The 27,134-nt window shown below is 39.3% G+C and overlaps 1 protein-coding gene across 3 annotated transcripts in view; it reads right to left on the reverse strand.

Annotated features, from left to right (window-relative positions):
• The window catches only part of SPIDR (scaffold protein involved in DNA repair), a 195,258-nt gene that overhangs the window by 38,604 nt on the left and 129,520 nt on the right, over positions 1-27,134 (reverse strand). The gene's annotated exons all lie outside the window — the stretch shown is intronic.

A 27,134-nucleotide genomic window follows, 5' to 3' on the forward strand; every position in this document is an offset into this window, starting at 1 on the left:
ATTGTAATGGCATAATCAGTAATTACACTGGATTTGATATAATAACCCTGATCAAATACTGAGAAACTACGTGCATGGTATATTTGATTCCTTTTTTTTCACTTCCCAGTGCAAAAAAACAGTCCTGAAAATAAGAACCTATTCAAATATCAGTACAGCATAGTTTGTTCTCATCATTTATATTCCAAGGAAAAGAAGAGAACAGGACCGAATCTAATCAAAACTACAGGAAGTGTTTAGAGACACAAAAGATAATAACGTAAATTAGAACTGGATTAGGGCCCTTAGTAAGCCTATCTATTCATGCCAAAAGAGGTGATTTAATATTCTGTGGTTAAGATTCTGGGTTTGTGTCTTATCCAAAAGACTATTAACAATAACACATTGTTCACCTACCACCATGCTGGTGGTGTTACAGCCTCTGATGTGATTCAGCACAGACTTGAAGGGACAGACACTGCTAAACATTTGGATTTTCCTGAGCTGTCGCCCATTGCAGGCCAGCAAGAGATACAACATCACAGCCAAGATAACAAGATAACTTTTGTCTTTAAAACATGCGGTTTCCTGTTGATACTGTTCTGTATTGTCACATTTGCTGTCTTGTCCTCTTTTTCCTGTCACACATTCCTTCTCCAATTAAGTCTTGAGGGTACTGCACAGAGGAGACATTAGGACAGGGACTTCTCTGTGCCTGCAGAGCACCTGAGATCACAGCACACGCCCTGATCTTCACTGGGACACCAGTGTCACAAAAGCAGATCAAAGCTTTGGTGTTGCCATTTAATCATCAGTCTCTGCTGCTTACCCTTCTAAACCACAGGCAATAAGGGTTGGTATTTGTATTTTCTGAGTACTGTCAGCAACTTAGCAGTTGCATTTATCCCTTCCAGGCTCTTCACTTGAGTAGGATCTCTTTGTGCAGAAGGGTGTCAAACCAGGCTGTGAGGCTGCTCCTCCAGCCTGGCTCCACCCTCATCCCCAGAGCAAAGCATTCAGGAACTATTAGAGGGAGTTCTGGAGGCTGCTTTAAGGGGCTTCCTTCCTAATGGACATGTGATTAGAGGATGCAGAGAGCCACCAGCATAGGAAAATGCCAAAATTTAAATAAATATAGGCCGTATTTTCATGCTTTGCCTGTTGTCATGGGACACGCTGTCCATGGTGTTCTCTCCCTCCAGTGCCAGGTAATGTGAGAAAGCTGTGGTTTTGGATCACTGTGACACTACGTAACTCATGTACTCCTAAGATGAAGCATAAAAAGATCCTAAATTTAAATATCGAAATATGCTAAAACAAAACTGACAAAGCCTTCAAACAATATTCTCAAAAATACGAGACAAAATGCTGACACTTTTTTAAAATGTGATCTTTCTGATCACCCACTTTCAAAACATGTTTCCTAAACCCCACTGCTGCAAGAAGTGTGAAAATATCAACAAGACAAGAACACAACAAATGAAAACATTGTAAGTGAATTCCACTTGGACCAATTTAAGCATTTTGCTTTACCAATTTTAAAAAAACCTAACCAAAGTGGAATTTCTAAACAAGTGGTTTCAGAGTAGGAAAATGGCAGTTTCAAAACATACCATTTCAGCAATTTCACAACTTTTCATTTGCTTGTACAAGCTTTTCATAAGAAGTTTCCATTATTTTACAAGTTGATCTGACAGAAAATTATTTCTTTGAAAAATTCCCAACCATTTTTCCTAGAAATATTTTTCAAACCTCTAATGCAGTAACTATTCATTAACTTTCAAGACTTTTTGACAAAAACGTATTTATTCAGCACACCAAAGAGTAATTATCCAGTATGCCTGTGAGTAGAAGCAATGCTGAACAGTGAGAGACAGAAATGCAACATAAAGATTTATTTCCCCTTCTTCTCTAACAATAGCCGTAGAAATACACTTGAGCGTATGTGCTGGGTTTGGCTCGGGTAAAGTTAATTTTATTCACAGTAGCTGGTATGGGTCTGTGGTTTGGATTTGTGCTGGAAACATGTTGATAACACAGGAATGTTTTAGTTATTGATGAGCAGAGCTTGCACAGTCAAGGCCTTTTCTGCTCCTCACCCCAGCCCACCACTGAGGAGGCTGGGGGTGCATAAGGAGCTGGGAGGGGATAGATGATCCCAACTGACCAAAGGAATATCCCATATTATACAGCATCATGCTAACAAGGAGAAAGAGGGGAGGACACTCACAATGATGGCATTTGTCTTCCCAAGCCACCATCACCCACAATGAAGCCCAAATTTCCTTGGTGATGGCTGAACAACTGCCTGCCAATGGGAAAGGGTGAATGTATTCCCAATTTTCCTTTGATGCATGAGCAGCTTTTGCTTTACCTGTTAAAGTGTTTTCATCTCAAACCATGAGTATTCTTACTTTTACTCTTCTGATTCTCTCTATCATCTCAGTGTTGAGGGATGGCATGTGTGGGGCTTAGTTGCCACGTGGGGTTAAACCCTGAAAACACAAAACTTCTCTTAAGCAGAAGAAAAGCTCTAGGGAAAGCTGTATAAAAGCTGCAAACCCCTCTTGCATGTCAATTTCAAAGTTTGGAACTTACACAATATAAATGCAAATTTCTGAGTTTATATATCTTCCTGATTGTTAAAATAAGTCTGTTACAGCTTAGGAAAAGTAGAAACCTAGTGGGGAAAGAAGGTAATCTTTAACCTTAGAAAGAAAACCCAAAAAAAACCCGCATCCTTTATGGAAAAACCAAGAGGTTGAGACTGCTGGTGCCATTCCTGGAGATTGAACATGGCTATAGCTGTCCTCCTGGGGGGCTACTACGTGGGGTTCAGGCCCTGATCCTGAAAAAGGCAACATGAAAAGTGCATTCTGCCTTTATATGCACCTGAAACAAAGGTACTGGGCTGAGTATGGGACCAGCAGCCTGCCTGGACACCACTGGGCTATTGAAGGAAGTCAGTGGAGAAGCCCAGTGAGGATCGTGAACCTCCCTAAGAAAAGGGGCTTATTCCAACCTCCTCCATTACCTTTTCTGACCTGGATTCTGCTAGGCTTGAGGCAGTGCTGACTCCCAACAGCAGCTGCAGGATCTGATCTGGATTTTACAGTGTAACTGCACCTATGGTTTCCAAAAGTGGTTAACATGCATTTCCAGCGAAAAGGGGAAGAAACACTCATGAGAATTTTCTTGGAGGAAAGATAACTACAACCTGTACCTAACCCATTGGGATGTAACATTATCAATAATTTTAATTTTAAAATTGCAACAGGTATGAACCATAATTCACTGGATTTTTAAGCTGGTTAATAGGTACTTTTAATGGCAGTCCCACAAAATATAACATGTTTCACACACAGAACTAGGTTTTGAATAGTTTTCAATTTGCATGGAAGTTTAATTCACCACAAACATTCCTTTCTTGACCAAGAAGTTATTTATCTACAGCACACACTAAAAATTATGTTCTTGTAGAATGAAAAAATGTGGTATCATCTGATTTGGGATAAAACACCAAAAGCACATTTAATTTAATCCTACAGTGGTTTAATTTGAATTCATAACTATGTCCTTACCCATTCATTTCCCCCTTCTCCCCAGTCTACTATACTACATGTACTTTTCACTGCATATACTGACTTTTGTATACCTACTGAACCCAAATTTCAATATGAGGTATCAGTGAAAGATTCCCAGTATTCCTCATTTTTTCATTCCACACTTGAACACTAGCTTTATTCCTACAGCTGGTGTGTTAATGTATTAAAACCCTTACATAAACAGCACATTCTTTGTATATTTTATATTACAATTTTGAATTGTTATAAAATTGTTATTATTAAGTGGTAGGAGCTGGGACCAATCAACATTGTAAATACAGCTAAGTGAATAACATTCGACTGACAAAGTGGCAAGAATGTTTTGTACAAGTCAGTTACAGCTCCTTAGTAGGCAATACTGTTTTCTAGCTAAAAAGGACCAGTTTACAAAAGATTATGGTGAGCAGGGTAGGAAAAGAAAGTGAACAGTAGTTCTTTCTGTCCCACATGCACAAGTCAACAAGAGAGGAACAGACATCTCAAGGCATGGATGCAGATTTGTCTTGGGAGCTCCGGGCAGCTTCTCTAGTGTCAGCGCTTATAAACCTTAGTAAGAAAGCAAGCAGCCACCAGGTGCCAGAGGGAAACACTGAAATTATTCCAAAATGAGGTCATAGGAACAACTCATAATTTCCAAACAACTACTGCAGCAACTAGATAGAGGGTGCTGGTGATGGCCTGGAAAGACACTCTTGGGAAAAGCACCATCCTCACCACCTGTATTTTTGCCTACCTGAAGAACAACAGGGACAATCTGTCTACTTCAACAGCACCTACAAGGTGTTATTTATTCAGGTTTAGAAACACACAAATGGAAACTACTGTTATAACTGCTATATTATGATAATTACCACAATGATCCTCTTCTTCTACTGACTCAGTTTATTAAAGCTGCCAGAAAAGATTGCCTAACTGTGACCACTGCTTAGGAGTTAAGAAGCGGTTCAAACTTTGGCTATTTGCAGTTGCAGAAGGGGTTGCACCATTTCAGAACACAGTTAGTGAAATGGAATAAGGGGGGAATGCATCCTTTGGATACTAAATGCTTCCTAGTTTTCTTATCTGCAGGTTGATTTGAGTAGCATTAAATTGAAAAACAATTAAATCATCAGTATTTTCAAAATAAGTTACCTGAAGCCTACATTGGGCAGAAATAAAATACCAGCTATTTATACAACACACAAAACCAGCTTGGAATCTTACCACAGCTGCACACAAAGTGATGCTCCCAGAAAGCAAGAATATTATTTTTCACACTGCAGCAGCACTTTCATGTACAGTAAGAAACTTTCATACAAACTTTGCACCTCAACAGGTTTTAGTTAGAAGTCTTCCTGAAATACAACCCTGACAAAGGGAGAAGCCAAGGAATGCTCTTCCTTTGTCTTTCCAAGTCCTTCCCAACACCTCTCTTTAATCCAATCAAATTACAGTGATCTGTGATGAGGTAAGACACAGAAGAATGCCATGTGAAAAGAAAGAACAACATCTACTATCTCTGATGACTCAAGGCTGTATTAATCTAAGTGAAACTGCTCAAAGAAAAGAGAAATCAGACTTTGAAATTCTCAGAGTCTAAACAATTGGTCTGCTTACAAACAGACAAAATGAACTTCCATGTTCTACTTGCTTTGTATAAGATTGTTGTATTAAAAGACTGAAATTTAACATAGGCAATCTCAGGACACAGGAAACTTTTCACATTGTTTTTAAATTTCTAGTTGAGTAATGAAAGAATTATTAACATCTCCACCTACACTTCCCCACAAACTAAACTTTTTAATGACCAGATTCAACTACGAAAATATCCAACTTCTCATGGCATGCATTTGAGTGCTCTGTAGATTTCAAAACCATTTTTGTCTTCAGCAACTTGAAATTATGTCCACTGAAGGATTTTTTTGTAAAATCATAAAATTCTGTGTTTTTCATGATGTACAAGAACAGCAAAATTTAAACTAAACACGTAAATGTAGATGCATATACACATCCATGGAGGAAAAAAAAATATATATGCATACATACTGAACTTTCAGACTTGAAATCAATTTTTTCCAGGTGGTATCAACAATGAGGTTAGCATCCACAAACTCAAAATTCCACAGATTTAGCATCCACAAACTAAAAACCAGTTTCATGTCAGAAAGTAGAGAAATCATGAAGGTTTTTCTGCCCTACACCACCGATTCCCCCAGTTTTAAGCTGTCCCCTCCCCTCCCTCATAACTGTGGTAGCAAAACCAAGTTGAGACAGCACAATAGATGAGGGAATTAATCTGCCTTAACACACAAATTTCAGATGCAAAAATAAAGTTATTTGCCTGCAGTACTGCATCTAGCTCTGGAGTTTCCAGCACAGGAAAGACATGAGACCTGTTGGAGCAGCTCCATAGGAGGGCTACAAAAATGACCAGAAATGCACCTCTCCTATGAGCACAGGCTGCTGAGACAACTGGGATTGAACAGCCTGGGGAAGAGAAGATTCTGGCAAGACCTTATTGTCTTTTAATATTTAAATGGGGCTTATAAGAAAGATGGGGACAAATTTTTCAATTGGTTTTGTTGTGGTAGGAAACGGGGTAATGGTTTTAAATTAAAAGAGGGTAGTTTCAGACCAGATATATGGAAGAATTTATTATTTTTTACAAAGAGGGTGGTGAAACACTGCAACAGTTTTTCCATACAAGTGATAGATGCCACATTCCCAGAAAAATTCCAGGTCAGGTTGGATGGGGTTCTGAAACACCTTATGTAGTTAAATATGACTTTGGTCAAGGCAAGGCCTCGATGGCCTTTAAAGGTCCTTTCAATCCAAACCATTTTATGATTCTGGGCTTTTTTGGTATCAATTTGCTGACCTAGCATCACAAACAGCTGTCCCAGATCATCTGAATGGGCACCCTGGCATGTAGTGGCAAAAAGACAGCTCACTGGGGTGAGGAAACCGGGGGAGATAGACATGGAGTCAGATTAATTTCAAAGCAGATTAGAGAGAGAGACAATAATTTAGCATGGATTTCCCAATGAGAGATCACAGTTCTGTCACGCCCAAGATGAAGCATAAAAACAAATGGGCTTTCTGCCACTGGCTGAAGGTCCATCACAATCCTTCTGCCTGAAGCATTTGTCTTTTGGCTTGGTTTTGATGGAAATATTGGTCTGAATCCCCACACATTGGGGGAATTGTTATTCTTGCAAGAATTACTTTACACTTGTAAAAATAATTTTTACACAAAATATTTACACAAATGATAGCACACAATGTAACATTAGAAACAATATTGCATCTTAATTTTATAACTGCAGAAGAGGCAGGCAAATTTAAAAATGTAAGCTTAAGCTAGCAGGACCAGCAGAAACACTTCAAAATCATTGAAAGGCAGTCTAATGGAAAACATGTTTCAAACCCTATAAAAAAGTTTACTTTTTTGCATATTTTAAAGTCCATTTAGTTTTTTCAGTTTGCCAATGCGCATTCATGCTACAAAAGCACAAACACATAATCTAATTTCTCCAGCAAAATCAGTTCACTAACACCGAATACGTAAAACAGACTTCAAAAGTGAAGTTCAGGCTTTCAAACTCACATTTCAATCTGTGTCCAACTGCCAACTACACTTCTGACTCATATTTCTTTTCATGTACCTTCTGTATAGTTTACTGAATTTATTCAACTTACCTAAAGCTTCAGATGTGGATTCCATTTAATGGTCCGCTGTAGTGATTTTCTACTCTACCTGTAAATCAATTTTATTTAAATAATTTTTTCAAGATCCTTCAGTGACATCTGCAACTCTTGAAATACATTGGAGTGAGAAATTATGATGTTCAAATGAACATACTCGCTTTAGTATCTCCTTTCCTTGGACAGAGGCAGATCAGCTGGCAAATTAGACTGTTACGAACATTGTTTCCTTTGCTTTATCACCTTGTATTTGCAGGAATTAAAATTAATTTCTTTTTCCATAATGACCAAAATAGTACCTGTTTGAGGAGATAGTGACAAACCCAGCAAATTTTCTTGCTGATATAAAGGGAGAGGGAAAAAAGGCAAAGAAATCATGTTTGCTGTTTTTAAAGAACCAAATGGATATAAACTGTCAGACTTTGGGTCATCATTAAGCACAGGCCGGAGCATTGGCACGAGTGACCGTGTTGTGAAGCCTACAAGCTTTATTTGGTTTTTAGTTCACATTCCTGTAGAGTGAGACAGTCTTAATTTGGGAGAACTACGGGTAAACATTTATGGGAAAAAATTATTAAATATTTCCTTTCACAAAGGTAGCAGGCAAAATAAAAATAAAAACAACTCCTGCACAAAATGCTAAAGGTGGTCTTTAGCTATCAAAATTCAGCAAAGCAAATGAGGTATCAATGTTAATTTCTGACAGATATTTGGGGCTTTTACTCTTGAGTTACCAATCTTCCCCCTGCCGTTTACCATCCACAAGCTCCTACCACATTTATTTTCAGATTGGAACAGTATTATCCATATGTGAAATGGATATCCACACAGTCCAGCCCATCCCATGGATGTCATAGTCACTTACATACACTTGCACCTAGATTTAGCATTACAGAAGAAGTGAAAATACTTACAAGATAAGGGTACTTATTACACCACCAGATGTAATACGGAACTATTGGTCACTTCCCAAACCTCTCACTGAACTCCAGTAGCCTTTGAGAGCTGTTTGCTGCCATTCAGTTTGTGAGACAGTATTTTAAATGTTCTTACTCCAAAGAACTCTTGGAATGATGAAGATGTCTGAATATTTTCTTTCTAAATATGAAACATGTTCTGCTTGCAGAAGATTTCAGAATTTTAAACAAATATAAAACAGTTTATTCACCCTGGTGAAAGAAGACATCCTGTAGAGGGGTCTGAGGCTTGAGTGGACACTGCAATTTCTGCTGGCTTTAGCCCTCAACACTACAACTCATTTATCTAAGTCTGAGAAATCCACAGGAACACCTAGGAACACCTAGATCAGATGTGTTTTGATCAGTGTGTACAGAGAGCTGAACCTTATCCTAACTCCACAAGCAGGAACATGCTGGCCTGACTGTACATGGGCCAGGGATATTAAAGCTCTCTTCCTCCTCTGACCAAATCAGATACAAACTTTCTCTGGAGAAAATTCAATGGCACGCACACCACCCCTGCTGCACTATAAATTTTATGCGATTCTTAGCTACTGAAAATACAGAAGATTGCCTCCTCTTCCTTGTATCTATAAAATGATGCGTGGCTCCTGGCTTCTTAGGAAAGGTGTTCCTCTCCGAATTCCTCACTAATTGTCAAGACCGAAGTCCAAAAAGTTTGCACTAAACGGGCAAATCTTTGAGAGCAACCTGGTAGCTCTTTCCAGTCAGCATGCAAAGATGAGTTTGATTTTCAAAATTTTATCACAATTGTGGTAGGGTCAAGGTTTTATTAGTAGTTCCAGTATTTGATGCAATTTCCTATAAACTCCCCAATGTAGCTCAAAAATAATCTGGGGCACCATCAGTATAAGAAAACCTCAGGCGTATGTTTTCCTGAAATGTCATGCAAACATCTAGAAGAGTTCTCTTTGTGGTACCACCTTAATGATGTCACACCAGGAAAGGAGAAGTCAGTAACAATAAAGCAAATTTCGCTTCTCAGATGTCCAATGGAACAATACGCCAAAGATTTAATCTCCCAAAGGAACAGGCAGCAGATATTTAGCAGAATTAGTTTCACAGCACAGTGTGTCACCACAGTTATGCATAAAGATGTCATAGAGCTTGGCCTTTGAGGAGAGAACAAAATTATTGAAAAACAAGACTGACAAGAGGAGAATAAACTATTTTTCCCTGGGAACTGAGCTATGCTAAATAACTGATCCTTCTTGAAAACCTCCTGTATCATACGTCTTTGACTGTTCTCTAGTTCAACCTGCTGCCTGTCAGTGAAACTGGGAGTATTTATCAGCTGGTATTATTAGTCATGTGACTTCAAATATTAATCATATTAATTAAAAAAGTTGGTGTAGTAATTCCAGTTTCTTACTCATGAGGGACAAAATGCTGCATTCTACTTCATTTTATTGAAAATTTCAGTACTATGTTAACTGCTGTCTAATATATCTAAAATATAGTCAAATTAAGTAATACTTTAAAAGTTAAAAGATAATTTGTATGTGGCTTACTACATTTCTTCTAGGAAACAATGAAAAGGTAAAATGCCCTAACAAAGAATCAAGATATTATGACATGGTAAAAGAGATAATCCTACCTGATTGCCACACCTTTAAAAATTATATATAAGGAGTCTTTTGTTCCCTGGTTTTTGGAATGTCAAGCCACTCATAAATAATAATCTGGACCTAAATAAACATAGGCTAGTTAAAAATCCCGTATTTATTTAAAGCATTAAATGAATCATGACTTCAAGTATTCAAATGGCAGTATCTTTCCTCTGTTTCTTACCTAACCTCTCTTTTATAAAGGCAACTTAAGACTATGCCAAGAAGCTATCGGCAAATTTTTCTCAACTTGTTTAAAACATTCACCAGACAGTTTTAAATACCTTCAGAAATGCTTAATGTTATTATATTACGCTAACTTAAAGTAAGAAGCTGTCTGTAAGTCTTTAAAGCAGGAGAAACTGAATTAATTATCAGGATTTTTTTCAGTATTCCCTTAATTCAATTACGTCAATTCCTGTGTTTTGTCATTCTATCAGTAACAGCAAGATTTTTCAGCAGAGTCACAGGAACAAAAATATGAAGAAAGTAAAAAGACTCTGATAATACAATCAAGACTTAAAAACCCTTACATGTTAAAGAGTTTATTTCTTGGGTTTTTTTTTAAATAAGAGAAAAGTATTGTCACTTTTAAATAAAAGTGTTGTCACTTCTCCCCTTCACTTGTAACATATCTAGATAAGCTTAAAATATTCTTTTATTAAAGAGAGAGTTCAGTTACTTATTAAGAATTACTTACTCTTTTGGTTTGTATCAACTTAGGAGAGTAACTTGGAGAGATGTGCGTCTACAGTGGGAAAATCCCAGCAACCCACAGACTTCAGCAATGAAGGCGCATACAACCTCTAAGAGAGGAGATGATGGGTCAAAAAGGAAGCAGGGCCAAATCTTGGATCATTCCACTATGAAAAAAATGGCTAAATTGGTGTTTGAAGGATTTCTTGACAAAGATGGCAACGTCCAGTTGCCCCCTCCCTCCACCCCCAACTAAAACCACCTTTGTTTAAACACACAGATTTCTCCTACCCTCCCTCATTATCTGGTCAGAATTAATGATTATCTGATTAATTAATTGTTACTCAATTACCACCTAATCCAATCCTCATCAACGTATCCTAGGCACACCTTTACAGCCACAATAAGTAAGATGAATGTTCATCTCCTCCTCTTCTTTTCCCACATCTCCTTCCTATCCTCCCTTTCCCACTCTCCCCAGATTAACACATTCTGGGATTTATTTTCCTGTATGAGATCCAAGAATCAGAGTGTTCTCTCTCTCTATGTTTTCCCCACAGGGTGAATAGGAGATGCTGGTCCCTCTGGTCTCACCTTGGGGTGAGTGTCAGTGACTCCTGCAGTGTTGCAGTTCCAGCAGAACTACTTAAAACGTGGTTCCACATTGCCCAACATTCCTTGACTCTCTTCCCTCCTCCAATGCTACTTTCTGGCGTTCTTTTTATTTCTCAGCTCCTTTCAGAGAAGCACCTCCTTAGCCCAACTCACTTTAATTATTTGGAGAAAACTTTTATTCATCCCGAATGAACAAACTACTTTAAGTGTGAAATAAAAGAAATACAAATTCCTGAATAAAATTCTAATGACTGTACTGCCCTATTCCACATGCTTTGCAACTGCTCTGTACTGTATGCCATATGCCAAAATGATTTGTATATACCACTGACATTTTTCATGTTCCCTGCCATGTTTGGAATGCCACATGGCACAGGGTGCAAGAAGATAAGATCATTTATGTAAGCAAAATATGACCTTACAAGTGTGTAAATCCCTTATGTGCGTATGCAGGAGAAATAGCTGCGAGTACCAGTACTACTTGTATGTGTAATTATTTGCTTTACATGCCACATCAATTCTGCAAACAAATAGTAACTATTTAGCAATATTCATCTCATTGTATTGTATAACACTGAGCAGGGGAAAGAGACAGAGAAAAGTAAGACTTCAAAGTCCATTAATAAATATATACTGGCTTCAAACTAGTATAGAGATGTTGAGTTTGTGCTGTGAAAACAGAAATTCATGGCTGATAAAACAGCAGAAAATGGAAAGAACAGCCTGATCCAAAAAATCGAAAGTGCAACAGGCTGTGCTGCTCTTGGAGAAAAACATAGGCCTAGAAAGAGTAAACACAGAATTTATATGCAACATTCATTCATATAAACATATATATAAGCCCACACACATCCTAAGTTGTGTTCTTGTGGATTGTTGGGGGTTTTTTTTAATAATTCACAAGCAGATATAGATAAAACTTACCAAACCTTCCTGTTTAGAATCTGAAGGTGATAAGGTTAAGTACTCTGAAATCAACAGATGACACATTCAGTTTTCAGTACACATATATATTCTGCAGAAATCCGGTATTACATCTCTTTGGAGTGTTTTGCACCTGTGCCTCTCAACATATGGTTAGAGAATGTCCATTTGTATTAGCAGGCCCACAGCTTGAGCAGACCAGTACTGTTTGAATCAGGGGACATTTGAGTCCCACTGCTGGATAAGAAAGAGGAATTCTGTCAGCCCCGGGTCAGGCTACAGGTAAGTGCCACCCACCCGTTGCTTCACACATATGGAAATATCATGTGATGCCCTCACAGTGGAACAGTGGTTTATGGAACAGTGTGGCTTATGCCCTGCTTGGGAGGATGGCTTGGGAACAGCTTTACTTCAGCTCTCTGTCTTGCATCTTGAAATATTTCCTGCTTGGGGTGGCACGAACCTCTCAGGCTGGAGGAGGAAAGTCTATCCTTTATCTCCCTCCCGCTCCTCCCTTTCCAACCCCAACTGTTTCCATGGTAGAGTCAGCTGTAGCCGCTGCCAAAGAAAACAAGGCATTTTCCCACCTCGAGGGCATTCCCCTCTGAACATCAAACGTCCACAGCAAACAATGGAGTTGAAACAGCTTTGCAAATAAAAGGTCACAAGAATTTTTCATAGTGGAAAAATATCAGGCTACCTACAGGCAGGGGTTGTTTCCAGCTCACAAACACTACACATGCTTTCAAACACTCTTCACTGTGAGCTGAACTAGTCTTTGCTGAGACATTGCATGGTCCCAAGTGATGTAACTTGAATTCATTCTCCCTCAAGCTATTTGGTAATCACCTTAATTGTCAGGTCTTAAAAAGAAGAGATTTTCAGTTCTTTGGGAAGGGAGTGCATTTACATGCCGTAAGAAGCCAAGCGAACCGGAGGGTGCTCTGAAATAGCAGGTCATACACTAAGCAGTGCACAAAGTAGGGGAAAGGAGAAAGGGCATGTGCTACTGGAGAGCTTCGGGGAGAGGAGCAGAGCATGTGATAAGCTGTTGATGCTTCGCAAGCTCTAGCCAAAGGACAAATGAGCAATGCAGAGAGCCCCTGGCTGCCAGAAGCTACTGAACCCACACTAGAGGCCTCCTTGGAGACTTGGCAGCATGGGGTTCAGCAACAGCAGGAGCCACATGTTTTCTGGGCTCCCGCGCTGTGCCTGCACATTCGCTCAGCCCTGCCAGCACAGCAGCCTCCCATGGGGTCACGGTTCCCCATGGTCACCCCGGCCCCCACCCAAACATCCCCTCTGCTCCACTCCCCTACAGCACTGGCATTCCTGCCTTCTCCACAAGCAGGAGGTCTGTCTTCTGGTGGTCTTCCCTTTCTTCCCTCTCTCAGAAGCAGAGGGATTTGTCAGGAAGTGTGTGACACCCACTGAGTGCTGCTGCTAAGAAGATGAATAGAGAACTCTTAGTCCCTAGACCAAGAGCTGAAGATGAAAGGTAATTCAAGAATCATTTGGTGGGAAAAATACCAGACAGGATATCACTGAACAAGTTTCTGTTACTAATCCCTAGCTAAACTAAAATTCCTTCAGATGAGCATAACAAAATAGTTTTACTGTGGGAAATTACCAGAGTTTAAGTGTGCACCCCACGTATTTGGCATTAATCTCTTCCAGAATTCTGCATACAGGTAAGCCTCAGCAAAGACAGAAACTGTGATTATCTGCATTTTTCTGCATTGCTGGGGCAGTGGAGGAAGGGAGCGGCAGCCGTGGGTTGAAGGTTCTGAGTTTTCAGAACTAATTATGTTGAAAATGAAAATGGTAATAATTTAATAATAAAAAAGGCTTGCTTTGGATTTCTTTTTAATTTTCCCACTTCCCTACTGGATAGTTTAGCAGACACAAGCCAGGAGAGCCAGTGACTGGAAGAGTAGTTGAGCCTTGCTCATTAAAAGAATTAACCCTACACATCTTTTATCAATCACCATCCTGCCAACTCCCATGGGAAGCTGCCCAACAAGACCATCACTCTCACTTACTGCCTACAGCTTCTCCCAAGATTTCAACACCTTTCTGTACATTCATGCTTAACCTAAAGTGCCCAGTATGGAAATGCTCCTCCAGTCTTGCCTTCCCTCCTCCTTCCTCACTTGGAAAAGACTGGTCAGCCAACATTTTTTTCACAATAGGATGAAGAAAACCTGTGAGCCCGACTAATTGCAAGAAAAGACTCACACTAGAAGGACTGCTGAGAAAAAAACACATCTGAGTTTTTAGATTTTAAATGTGTGTGATTGAGAAAATGGGACTTAACTGGTGAAGGAAATTGATAGTTAAGAGGTCACTGATAACTGGGGGGGTAGGGGGCAAAGGGAGTAAGGGAGTAGTTCAGATATTGTCTGTCATTGGTATATAAAATGTTTCTATTTGACAGTTTTCCGTGTTAAACCATGAAGTGACAATTGGTTTATAGACACTGTAACTTTAATCTTAGCAGAGACCATCAATTCAGACTAATCTGAAATCTTAACTCAGCACTTCCAAATAAAAACAGAAACGAAAAATTGTTACTGGTAAATAGCACCATATGAATAATCTTTTCTTTTTCCATAGGCACATGTACCAATTACAACAGAATGTCTAGAAACCTTAACCAGGTTCATGCCCCATCACACTGGGCATGTCAGACATGCAGCAGTTTGCTTAGACTGCTCACATGCTTTTAACAAATTTCAGCCGATGGATGGAACAAATGGGTGTGTGTGTGTGTGTGTGTGAAGAACAATAGGCCATGTAGACAATCTACAGAAATCACAGTTAATTTTTTCTCTTGTCTTATCTTTACTGTAGAGAGTTGTACTGTGTACAGATGGATTTCCAAAACACACCAACAAGGTCTCCAGTTCCAATACCTCAGTAAAGCTCCCTCTTCTTCAGCATCCATTCCATTTGTACATCTGAACCCCAAGACAATAATTTCTTTTTTCCAAGCAGGCAAAACAATTATTTCTCAGATATTAAATACACTAACACAATACAGACACATACACAGAGAGAAAATATGCATTAAATGTTTTGCAAAGGGGCCAAAGAAGGGAGTTTCTGGCAATTACTCAGCATAAGGAGTAAGGTATATGGTGAATAGATTAGATAAAATTAGTAGTTGTCAACCCAGTACTGCCTGATGACAGAAATTACAGCTTTATCTCTCTCTTATCCATGCCTCCCACATATCATGTGCCTCATTAGGATCCTATGGACAGAACACACAAGAAAAAGACCATCCTCAAGCAATCAGAAAAATCCATCCAAAAAATAAGTGAAAAATTTCCTGCCAGATTTAGTAAAAATTATTTAACTTTGTTACAGGACCTAAATATGTACTATCCTAGACTATGACTATCCATGCTGTAACCAGGTGTCTTTCCATAGTTCAAAATGCCTCCTTGCCCTCAAACACATGTTCTTTGCTTGTTGGAAAAACTAGCTATATAATAAAGCAAATATTAAAGACAAATGGCGACTGACTCAGGGAAAGGACTGGGCAGTCAGGATCTAGCTATGTTAAATTTGGCTGTGTTTAGTCAGATGACACAGAAGTATGAACTTTGAGAAAGCACTAGAAACACCTTTGCCAAATATTTGGAGGAGAAAGACATTGCTTTTTAGGCTACAGGGTCTGTACAGTATCTGGCACAATGATCTGTGACCACATCACCCAAAGCTAGAAGCACGGTGCTGATTGTCCCAGTCATCTTCATGGGAAAACTTGGTTGGATAAAACTGCTTTTCCCAATTATCCACATTCCTCCAACTAAGTTCTTGCGCAGAGGTTTTCCTTTCAGTCACAAGAGCATGAGGAACAAATGAGCAAGGACCTTGAATGACTGAACAGTAAGTCCAGAACAAGCCCAAGGGCCAGCATGTGATGACACCGCATAGGTCATTTCCTTCTGCATAAAAACCCTAACACTTAGGAAGCATTTAGCAGAACAGCAAAAATGATCAAAAGTGTTTTCTATCAGATCACACCGAACAAGTTTCCAGCAGATTTAACGAATGGTGCAAAACATTCCAGCACAATTTTGCTGGTTTGCATTACAAGGAAGAATGTGAGCACATCAAAGCTTGATGTGCTCACAAAAAGCTTGAATTTGCCGAGTAAGAAATTATCCTTCTGGTCCTCAAAAGACCAGATGACTTTGAAATTAGAATGAACTGTGCTTTGACCGCATTTGTAAAGGCAAAAGAGAACCAAATCACAGACACGATCTGTAGGGAAGTCTAGATACTGCCGACATAAGTTTTCCCACCTATGTTTTGAGGTTAAGGCTGTAGTGCCTGAACACACATAATTCATGAGCTGCGCTTCTACAGCCTCACAGGGCTCTCAAGAGCCTGTCACATTCTTCTCAAGTGGATCATTAAGGGTGGTGTACCTAAATGGATGGGTGGAGGAAATTTATCTGAACAGAAGATTAGAAGTGATTCAATTTCGGGAGATAACCCGACTTTTTGTCTAGGTAAGACAATAGCTCAACCATGTGAGTTTACACTGGCATGTGGGGCTACTCAGCAGTTTCACATACAGATTCTGTCGTGCAGATGTAGAAGAATAGCACTATAAAGCTTCTTTTTGTGAACCATAAAGGTATAATTCTGACATGATGATGGCTGATGTAATCAACACTTTCATGAGGTTAGGCTTAAAGAGGCAAACAAAGCTTTTTACAGTGAACTTTCTGAATTCCCTTTGACTGAAAAGAGTTCATCACTGACAACTGGTGGGACTGCGACAAAGATAAAAGGAGTGGAAATTCATGCTCAGATCGTTTTACAATGGAAGGAATCTTTTCTCTCTGTAGAACACACTGCAAGTAGCGAAAAAGACCTGGGAAGAAGAGGAATAGAGATGATGGTCTTCAGTACAACCTACTTTCAGAAGAAGAAAACTACTTGAGAGGGAAGTCAGTGCTGAAACTTTCCATTCCAAAGCTTTAACTATTAGCAGGACTAAATTATCTGTGAGAAAGCACTAAGTTCATTCCACACCTTCTACAGAAATGCAAAGCAGAGTATAGACAAAATTTCCTACTTTTCTTTAAGTATCTCTGTGGTTGCCTGGATGAATGGAGGTGTCAGAATTTTAAGTGGAACACTGACTGACCAGGAAAGGAAATTGTTTAATTGATGCAAATACCAGAGACCGTGCTTGTCATACTGGAGCTCTAAAAACAAAACTCGTGCCTTCCTCATTCTCTTTTTCACAGTCGCTTTTGTTACTTATTTTTAAATACCCTCCTGACTGGCTTCCAGAAGAAGAGGGGGAAAAAAATCGTAAAAGCAAAAACTGGGAGAAACCATAGAAGGATAGCTGAGCCATCAATTTCTGTAGACCAAACCCTTAGGTCCAATTCACCCTGTGCTACTGCCAGCCACTTACATCGTTCATAGCAAAAACTTTGACAGTCCAAACTGGTGTGTTCAAGACTTGCAGGAATGCTGCTTATTGACAATATATCCTAAAAGCTAAACACAAAATAATTTTAGCATCTGCAGAGCATTATTTAAATAGAACAGTTCTTAAACAAGCAATACACCATTTAAAGGTGCAAATCTCAGCATTTGCTACACTAGAAGTTTTTATGCAAAATCCTCTTGAATCCTGGAAAACTTGCTCGCTAGAAAGGTGCATGCTGTTCTAATATATATATATCCTATGTCAGCACAAACAGCCTTCATGTAAACACGCAGCCGGGAGCACCATGAGTAACAACTCTGTTTCCATCAGAAGCCCTTTATCCTGCGTAAGAGGTCTGCACGCTAATAGATGTCCTAGGCTAACGCTAACCAGCTACAGCTGGCTCGCAGCTATAAAAAGCATTAATGAAAACATAAATCCTAACTTCTCCACTTCCCGCAGCCCGCACGTCAGGGCTGCGCAGGGGCAGCGCTTTCCAAGAGGGCTGTGTGAATGAGCGGGCTGCTGCGAGCCAGCGCGCTCCGGCTGCCCGTGTTTACCGAGCAGCGTGCGCAGGGGACGCGGGGCACTGACACGCACCGCGCCTGCCCTGCCGCAACCCCGCGCCCCGGCCTTCCAGGGAGCGCCCGGAGAAAGGCAGGAAATGTCTCTTCACCAGAAAAGTGTCAGTCTGCACTGAACGCAGCTCGACTTTACCATGTACCCCCGTGTTTTGCTGTGATACCACTTTGCCGTGCTGCCACAGACTCAGTTACAATAAAAAACGCAGGCAGTGACATACACGGAATTTAACAACACTTCATACCCGGGACTTCTGCACACTCTCGAAACTTACCACAGTATTTACATTTTTATTGTGCCAAATACAAAACTAAATTGCAGGGGGGAAAAAAAGAAAAAAAAAAAAAAAAGGAAATAGACAGGTTTATCCAGGACATATAGAGAAAAGGGAAAAAAAGCATGTGTTTCTACTCCATGGAACTAAGGGTTGCAAATTGAGACCAAAACATCAGGATACTTGAGGTGCTACAACAATCAGCAATTTGTATCGATCCACACCGTGCATACACAGAATCTTCATCATTATTTGACTACTGAACTAAGGATTGCAAATTGAGACCAAAACATCAGGGTACTAAAGTGCTACAACAACCAGCAATTTGTATCAATCATGCACGCCGTGCACACAGAAAATCTTCATTATTATTTGAGTATTGGATTGTTTATCTGCTCTGTTAAAATGGTTTTATCGTGAAAGCAGTTACTTTGCCACCATCTGCTTCTATGGATTTCAGCAGGTGACCTCAGACAGAGACAAATTCTTCAGGTGTTTGCAGGGAAGTCAGGCATGTTGGCTTGCTATCCAATATGCTGGGCTAGCCACAAGCCTGAATGAATAAGCAAGAATCATTCCTAGCTTTTATTTTTCATTTTCATTTTTATAACGGAAATCCATTTATCCACAAGGTTGATCAGGAAATTTGGAGTTCTTAATCAAAAAAAAGTAGGAATACAAAAGTACATTTATCTTAAGAAAAAAAAAAAATAAATTCCAAATATCCTGATTCTTCTTTCTCATGGTTTTGTTCAATACCTGACTTTTTAATTTCTTCTGATTTGCACTACCCAAACAGCAACTGCAACCAGGCAGATCACCCCCAAATTTAGCAGGGATCAAACAAATCACAGAATGCAACCCATTTGTCCATGCAGGAGTTTCCTAAATCTAGCACACAGAGGTTATCCCACGAGGTGCAACCCTTGCAAGCATTTAAAAAGAAATTATCTGATTGCAATTCACTGATTTGCTGAAGTTGCAACATCTAAGCCAGATGTGACACCTCTTTTTGCTTTGAATTCTCCCCCTTCTCCTTGTACATATAAGCTGATTTCCAACTGATTTCTTAAAAATCCACAGCCTTAGTAGAGTCCCTTCCCACTTGCACTGTTGAAACATAAAGAGCCTGAGAGACACTCTGATTTTCCCAACTGTTCATGCATCCACTTCAAATACCTGTTTTCTCAGGATGTTATTGCTACAATTCTCCCACAAACCCTGGCAGTCCAAATAAAAAAGGTGACTCAGATACACAGAAGCACCAAGGTATAGATGAGCTCCTAACCCAGATATTTTCAAGCATGACTAAACAGCCCAAGCTGCAGCAAGAAAGCTTTGGCAGTTTTCAGCTCCCTTGGAAAGGAAATATCCACTTACCATTAAATTAAATAGAAATAAAGAAATTAAAAACACTTTTGGAAAGATTAGACACCGAGTGTCTTTGCTAACATTGTCTTCCACTTCCCACTTACATTATGTTCATACAGCCAGTTAATTTATAGCTCCAGATTGAAGATGTGACATAACTTGTTCCAATCAAATTAATTTCCTTGCACATTTTTCTTCATGTCAAACAGAATTTACAAATTTTGGCATTTGTTCAGAGGCAGTGGAAAATGCATAATCCCATTGTTATAGGACAAAGACAAGAACATCTGTAGTTGTCATGACTAGATCATATTTGAATTCAATAGTGGGGAAAGCTGCTGCCTCAGAGAGGAAATCCACAGCTTCCAGCAGACCAGGTTATTCACAGCTCCATCCAACCTGCTTCTGAACACTTCCAGGGAGGAGTCATCCACAACCTTTCTGGGCAACTTGTTTCAGTGTCTCAGCACCCTTACAGTAAAGAATTTTCTTCCTAATATCTAACCTAAACCCACGCTCCTTCAGTTAAAGGTCATTCTCCCATGTCCTATCACTACATGTCCTTGTAAAAAGTCCCTCTTCAGCCTTCCTGCAAGGCCTCTTTATGTCCTGGAAGGCTGCTCTGTGTTCTTCCCTGGAGCTTTCCCTTCTCCAGGCTGAACAGCCCCAGCCCTCTCAGCCTGTCAAATGTCAAACACCGCTGAAGTACACTTTGCATTCACTCCTAGCCTCAGGCACATGTGTTGTCCACACTGCAGTCAAACACACACCTCCAATCGAGCATCTAAATCCAGCGTGTTACAAAACCAACTTGAGCAAATATCAGGCAGTATGTATCAGTTAAATAATCCTTTTTTTTTTTTTCAGTGTAGGACTAAAATTAAAAAATAACTAAATCTCTCTTAACTGCCAACCCACTGAAACCCTTACGCTGTGAACTGTAATATATAGTCATCCCAGGCCTTTGCTCATCACTTTTCCCACTTGTGGAGCATGGTCTTCTCCAAACCCTGTGAAGTGCCCTTTAGTCAAAGAGGGAGTTGAAGCATTAACTGAAATGAGATTGAGGATTTCAGCACAGCAGTTCCCTACCCAGTGTGATGCTGCTGACTGCCTTTGGCTGGGAGAAATGGAACAAAACCAGCAGGCACCAGTCAGGACTGGCACGTGAACATAAGAAAACCTTGTTACATTTATAACTTACATATCAATTTTAAACCACAATGCTTACTGAAAGAACTAATTGTCTTCTCTGAGGAGCTTTGTTTTATTTGTATTGTTTGCTGCACCTTCATCTTTTGCATTGTATAAAAAAAAGTGTAGAAGATCTTAAAATATAGATGCCCAGGCCTATGTTTCAGCAATATTTTCCTTTTCAAAGCTTGTCTTAATTAATAGAGCATACCCATAATCTGCACAGAACTGCGTATTCCTGACTCTTTGAGACTCAAGACCTCCTTTTCCCCAAAAGAGTATGTTTGTAACACTTCTCTAAGGAGTATTCATCTGTTCTATACAACAGAAGCTTTTACAAAGCTGATGATAGAAAGTTATTTCTAAGAATCTTCCATTTTGGAAAACTGTTATCACATAAAATCTGTGTTGATGTTTTTCTGCAGGTGCACTACCTCAGCAGATACTTAAGGCTGTGCATAAGAAGACTGCTTACTTGCCAAGTGTCAAAGAAATTCCATACAATATTCAGGTGGTTAAATTTCTCTCCCAACCGCTAGCTCACCTCCACCTAGGCATCTACAACATTTATCACTGCCCAAGGTTCTCGCCTTTGGGTACGATGGTAGAAGGAAAACAAATTCTGGAGACACAATCTGACTTTTACAAAGGTTTCTGAGAGCTTCAGCACAACTTTAACACTTCCTCCAGGAAGTGGTATAGTCAGTGAAATGTAGAGGTGTAAAACACTCATGGAAGATTTCTGCTCTCAGTTATATCAACCACGTAACTTTCAGAGTTACAAAAATTCCAGGGGAAGGTCAAAGCCAAGGGCAAGATTCCATACCTTTTACGTAGGCCATCTTAGAATAATTCTTGACAAATAAAAGGTGCTGGAAAATTACTATTTCTATTTGAAACCACTCAATGTACAACGGCACATACTTTGATTGTGACTCTAGGGCTGGCAAATTATGTTTTCAAATGGTTTGCTTTTTTCTCCCTAGACTGGTCTCTACTGTAGGATAATGTGCAGGGACCACATTATTCTTCTCATTCTCACCATTTAAACAGTCCCTCAAAAACAACCAATTGGGTGCATACAGCCATGAAGCAAAGAGCAGTGGGAAATGAGGTCTTCAGGTGCAATAAAGCTTCCCCAGCTTCCTAAAGCCCTGCATGTGATCATCAGAGGTGGGAGGTGAAATTGTATGGTGACAAGAGAAGTGGTGGGGAACACACAGCTCTACATAATGATGCTTCTGTAGCACTTACCTGTGTCTCTGTGCTACTCAGGTATTTCTACCATTTCTCCATCATGGGGAATACATCAGTTAATAGAGTTACTCCTCCTTCTTCACCAAAAAAAAAAAAAAAGGCTTGGGATGTGTCTGACTGCCTTCTGTGAGCCTTCTGTGGGTGCTTTATTGATCAGTCTAAGCACTTGAGTATGGAGGAAATAAAGCAACCAGTGTCTCCTTTTTGCTAGATGCATATAGGAGCCTGCACACACAGTATTGGCCATCTAATAGTTGGTTTCTATTCCTGTCCATTTGCTTTCCAGGGAGACTGAATCCCTGTCATATTTGTGGTCTGTGCTGGCTATCGTCTTCTTGAGCCTCTTTTCTGTACCAGCATTTTTTTACCACTGCCCTGACATATTTTAGAACAACAGCAAATTGTTTAATTGCCTATTCCCAGCACAGGGACAAAAAACGCTGGTGTACATTGAGGGGTCCTTTTTTTTTCATTTGTACAGAGTATATCAGATAACAGTGCTTTCACCTTGCCCTTGGACAGAATAAGGTTATGTAAATATTTAGCACTGAAAAATAAACAGCGATGTCAAATTAACAAATTGTTGTACTATGGTGGCACTGGAAGTAGCCCAAGTTCCACCTAGCTGTCTGCAGCATCAGCAGGGAAAACAGACTTTCAGGGCTATCCAGACAACAGCCTGGGGAATCTACAGTGTCAACTACATAAGACAATTTAAAGTATTAGTTGGACAGTGTGATACTAAAGCTGTTTTTCCAAGAGTCTTTTGTCCTTACTCCCTGTTTTGGTGGGTCCAGTTTGAGAATTACAAATAGAGCAGGGTGGAGGCAAAAGGGAATAATCCAAGTGTCAGGGAGTCTTTACTGTGAATAAAAAAAGGAAAAAAAAAAAAAAAAAGAAAGACTTCAAAGCAGAAACCAGTTACTAGAGCTGGAACCACAGCTATTAGGAGAACTATTATAAGTCTGTCAAGTAGCAATTAGACTACTTTGCAAGAATATTAAGAGCAGTATCTTCACTTCGGAGAAGGATTTGAAAAGGGGAAAAACAGAGAAACCTTTTAGTTTATGGAGTACTCTCTACTGCATTTCAGTTACTTATTTCCTGTTTATTTTCCACTTGAAAAATCACATCCCAGAAACATAATGTAATTTTTTAAAACTTGCATTTATGACCATTCCATTTAAAATGTTTTGTTGAAAAAAACACAAAAAACAAATGGAATGCTGTAAACAGATTTAAGTCAGCCACAAAAAACATTCTGACAGATGTTAGCATCTGTGAACATGGATCTTTCACGACAGTCCTTTCCAATCTGGGCTCTTTTCAAACAAGAATACTTCCAGAGTTTTTTATGTTGTTGTTGTTGATTTCAATATGCTTTATAAAACTTAAGGTATGTTTTCCATACCAGAGGCACAATTTTTCAATGTATTAATCCATCTCCTTGGAATGCTAGTTGCAGCATCTGACACTCCATTTTAGTCGTGCATGTTGCCAGACAGGTTAACCCATTGACTAGATTTGTGTTAGGATAAACAGCAAAGATCACTGGATGAAGAAAAAGGGAGTGGGGGGGGGGAAGGAAATCCAGCTAAGAAATTAATTAGTTCTACAGGATTATCACTTGCCAATAAAACTGTTTTACAAAGAATTACATATGAACGGACTACTTGGAAACTTGCAACAACTTGCTAGACCACAATGAATTACAGCAACCGACTATCATGTTTCTTTGGGCCTGCTCAGAAAGAGAAATGTGATTTTCCTCACTTCTATTTCTTCCAGCCACTCAAACAAATCCTCATCTCTTCTAAATATTTTGCTCCCCAAGGGTCCTGCTTGCATGGTGGCAGACCTTTACACTGCCCTATGATCTGGCAAATGGAAAACAAAATAAAGAGTAAAACTGAAAGAACTACGGATGCAGATCACACTAATTTACTAATTTTTAAAGTAAATGTATGGTCTTTCTTTTGTTCTTAGAATAGAAAGCTATAGCAGGCTTTGTTCAGGTAGGAAATAGGTCGAAACATGCCGAGAGAAGTGTATGAAAAATTTGTCTAGTCACCCACAGATTTTAAAGTGTGGATTCACAGCTATAGCTAACATTGTTTTCTACCAGCAGTGGTTAGTTCTTCCTTCATGACAACACCCTTTTCTGTCCAGCCTCCTCACACAAATCCTCCGAGTGCTCTGACCAGTTTAACTGCCTAATAGTCCTAAAAGTGCATCTATTTTAGTTACACTGACAACCACACACCCAGCCCTGTCCTTTAAGGCACAAAACTGACCAGCTCTATTTTTTACTAAACTCACGTGGCCTGCTCAAAACAAACAGATACTGGCAGGAGCAAAATCCAAATTATACACTGCTTTATCCCAGGAACACAAAGTACAAGGCCGGCTCAGTGAGTCAGACACCTCTGAGCCAGTGAGCTCCTCAGGTTGACAGCAGTCTCTTTGGGATCCTCATACTTGTAAGCCAGGACATTTTCAGAAAAGAATCAAAACAATTGGGTTTAGACAAACATGTGTTGTGTCATTAACAAAAGTATCTCTCTGCCATCAGAGGGGAAAAGGCAGTAAAAAGTATGCCAGGAATGCTGGAAATGGGCAGACAGTCACAGCGAGTCATATTTTCTTCAGTTTTTTTTTTCACCCCCAAGAAACTCCTTCAGCATGAAAAGTCCATTTGCAAGAGCAGTTAGTTACGGGGGAAAAGGCAAATATTTCAACAATAATACAGGGAATGTGGATCCAATTTATGCACAACAGAAGCCGGAGAACTCCTCAGTCTCTGCAAAGATTTCTCAGCATCCTTGGAAAATGCTTTGAATACTTCAGCTGAGCCAACTTCAACCCTTCAAACATATCCCTTTGTCTATCAGTAAAAGACCATGTGTATTTATGAACAATAAATGCTAGATGCATATAGGCAGCCCTGTAGTTTCTATGTTTCACAAGTGTTAGTTTTAATCAATTAAATTAATCCATTTCCTTACAATCAAAATAGAGGTTTCTCCCACAATTTGCTACTCTCTTACTAGAAATTGGATGCCTTGAACCAAATCCATTACTTCCCTTACTCCATGTTTAATTTCATGCTTTTTTTCAGCTTTTTGTCGTGGTTTTTATGCTTCCCTGTGACAACAGCATCTAGGTTATTATGGAGTGCTACAAAAGAAGATATGCAATAGAACAGCCTGTTTAAAATACGAATCAATTAGGTATTAATCTATCTTGATATATATTTAGAAATTTTTGTCTATGAAAAAATGAATAACTCATCTGGCCTCATAAAATACAAACCTTATTTTCCTGGCAGTCTTACTTCACAGAAAGAAATTTAAAAAGGAAAAAGTAAGGTTTTTTAGTTACAAAAGAATAAGCCATCAGTTGGTTCAAAGGACTGCCAGAGGACGTTGGACCCTTTTGCTCACTATCAGGTGACAGACACAGACATTTTTGGTAGAGGAGGTCTCATGTGGATGTTTATCAGCCATGGAAATAACAGCTGATAAAGCAGCAAGAGGTGTTTTTCATTCCTCAGTCTGTAAAAGAAGTGTTCGTTCTCCTCTTTGCAAACGAGAAAGTGGGTTGGTTTTTTTTGATTCAGGATCCAAAACAGAGTCTGATAGTTGTGACCAACAACAAACAAGATGTTTTCTGAGCTGAGACTTCTATGAAATTTGAGGAACTTTCAAGAGACCGGTTTAACAACTGCACATGAGAATACCCAGCTACAGCATGTACGCAGAAGCAACAAGATCTCATTTTTTATTTTATTTCTATTTCATGTTTGACAAAAGAAGTGCAATCCGAGATTTCTGTTTTCTTTCACCCCATTCCTGTGAAGGGTGTGGGCTCAGGCAGGTTAACTACCTCAAATTGTGAGACTGCAAGTTGAGTGTACTTTTGGTTAAGAGTTGGAAATGAAAAAATCAGGTTGAATAACTGTCTGGTGCCCTGACATTTGATCAAATTTAGCTCTCTGGAAGAAAATCTACACTGAGGAGTACTGTCCTCAAAGCCACATATTGATGTGGGCTGGTAAAGTACTTCTCCTCTTACTTTTTAAAAAATATATATGTTTTATTAGAAATTAATTAAATACAAAGCAATGAGTCCAGACAACAAGATGTATCAATTACTTAAAAAAAAAAAAATGTTCACTGTAACTATTATATGTAAAAGAGCTCTTAAATATGTCGGGGAAAAGGCTCTTGATAATTACTTTCCTGTGGGTGATGACCAAGGTAGTATTTTAGGAAAGAATAATCTTCCTAAGTTCCTTCTGGAGTAATTTTATTGATCAATGAGTGCTGTAAATTACCCAGAGGCTTACAAGGTAGCAAGAATTAAGAGGATTCTAGTATTTCAAAAGCTCAAGAAGAAGGACCATTGAGGACAACACTATCCACCTGCAGGGTGGCACAGAGGAACTCAAATTATTCAAAACTTTGAAGAAACCTTTCAAAGCCTATTGCAAATTACATCTGGAGAGCTCTCAACAGGACCTGTTAAACTAATTGCACATCTCCGTTCAAGTCCCAAACTCTGTGAAGAAATGTTTGCTTATGTCCTGAAAGGCTGAACTTAGAACCTTAATACAACTATAACTCACTTTATATATAACTCACTTTAATGATCTTCCTGAGTGAAAAAAAAAAAATCTGATACATCTTACCTTTCAATATTTTAAACCAGCATGAACCAAAAGTTTGTGCAAAACCAAAGGAAGAAAATGCAATAACAGACACAGCTATTATCTCAGACCCAGTGTTGCCGAGAAAGACTGAAATCAGTCTTTGGTCTCAAACCTTGAGAATCACAAAAGAATGAGGAAAGATATTCAATGGTTCAGTATTGGTCAAAAAAACCCAACTGTTTGCCATATCT

The sequence above is a fragment of the Pyrgilauda ruficollis genome, unplaced genomic scaffold (genome assembly GCF_017590135.1).
Source record: "Pyrgilauda ruficollis isolate IOZ18807 unplaced genomic scaffold, ASM1759013v1 scaffold30, whole genome shotgun sequence".
In the NCBI taxonomy this organism is placed as follows: Eukaryota; Metazoa; Chordata; class Aves; order Passeriformes; family Passeridae; genus Pyrgilauda; species Pyrgilauda ruficollis.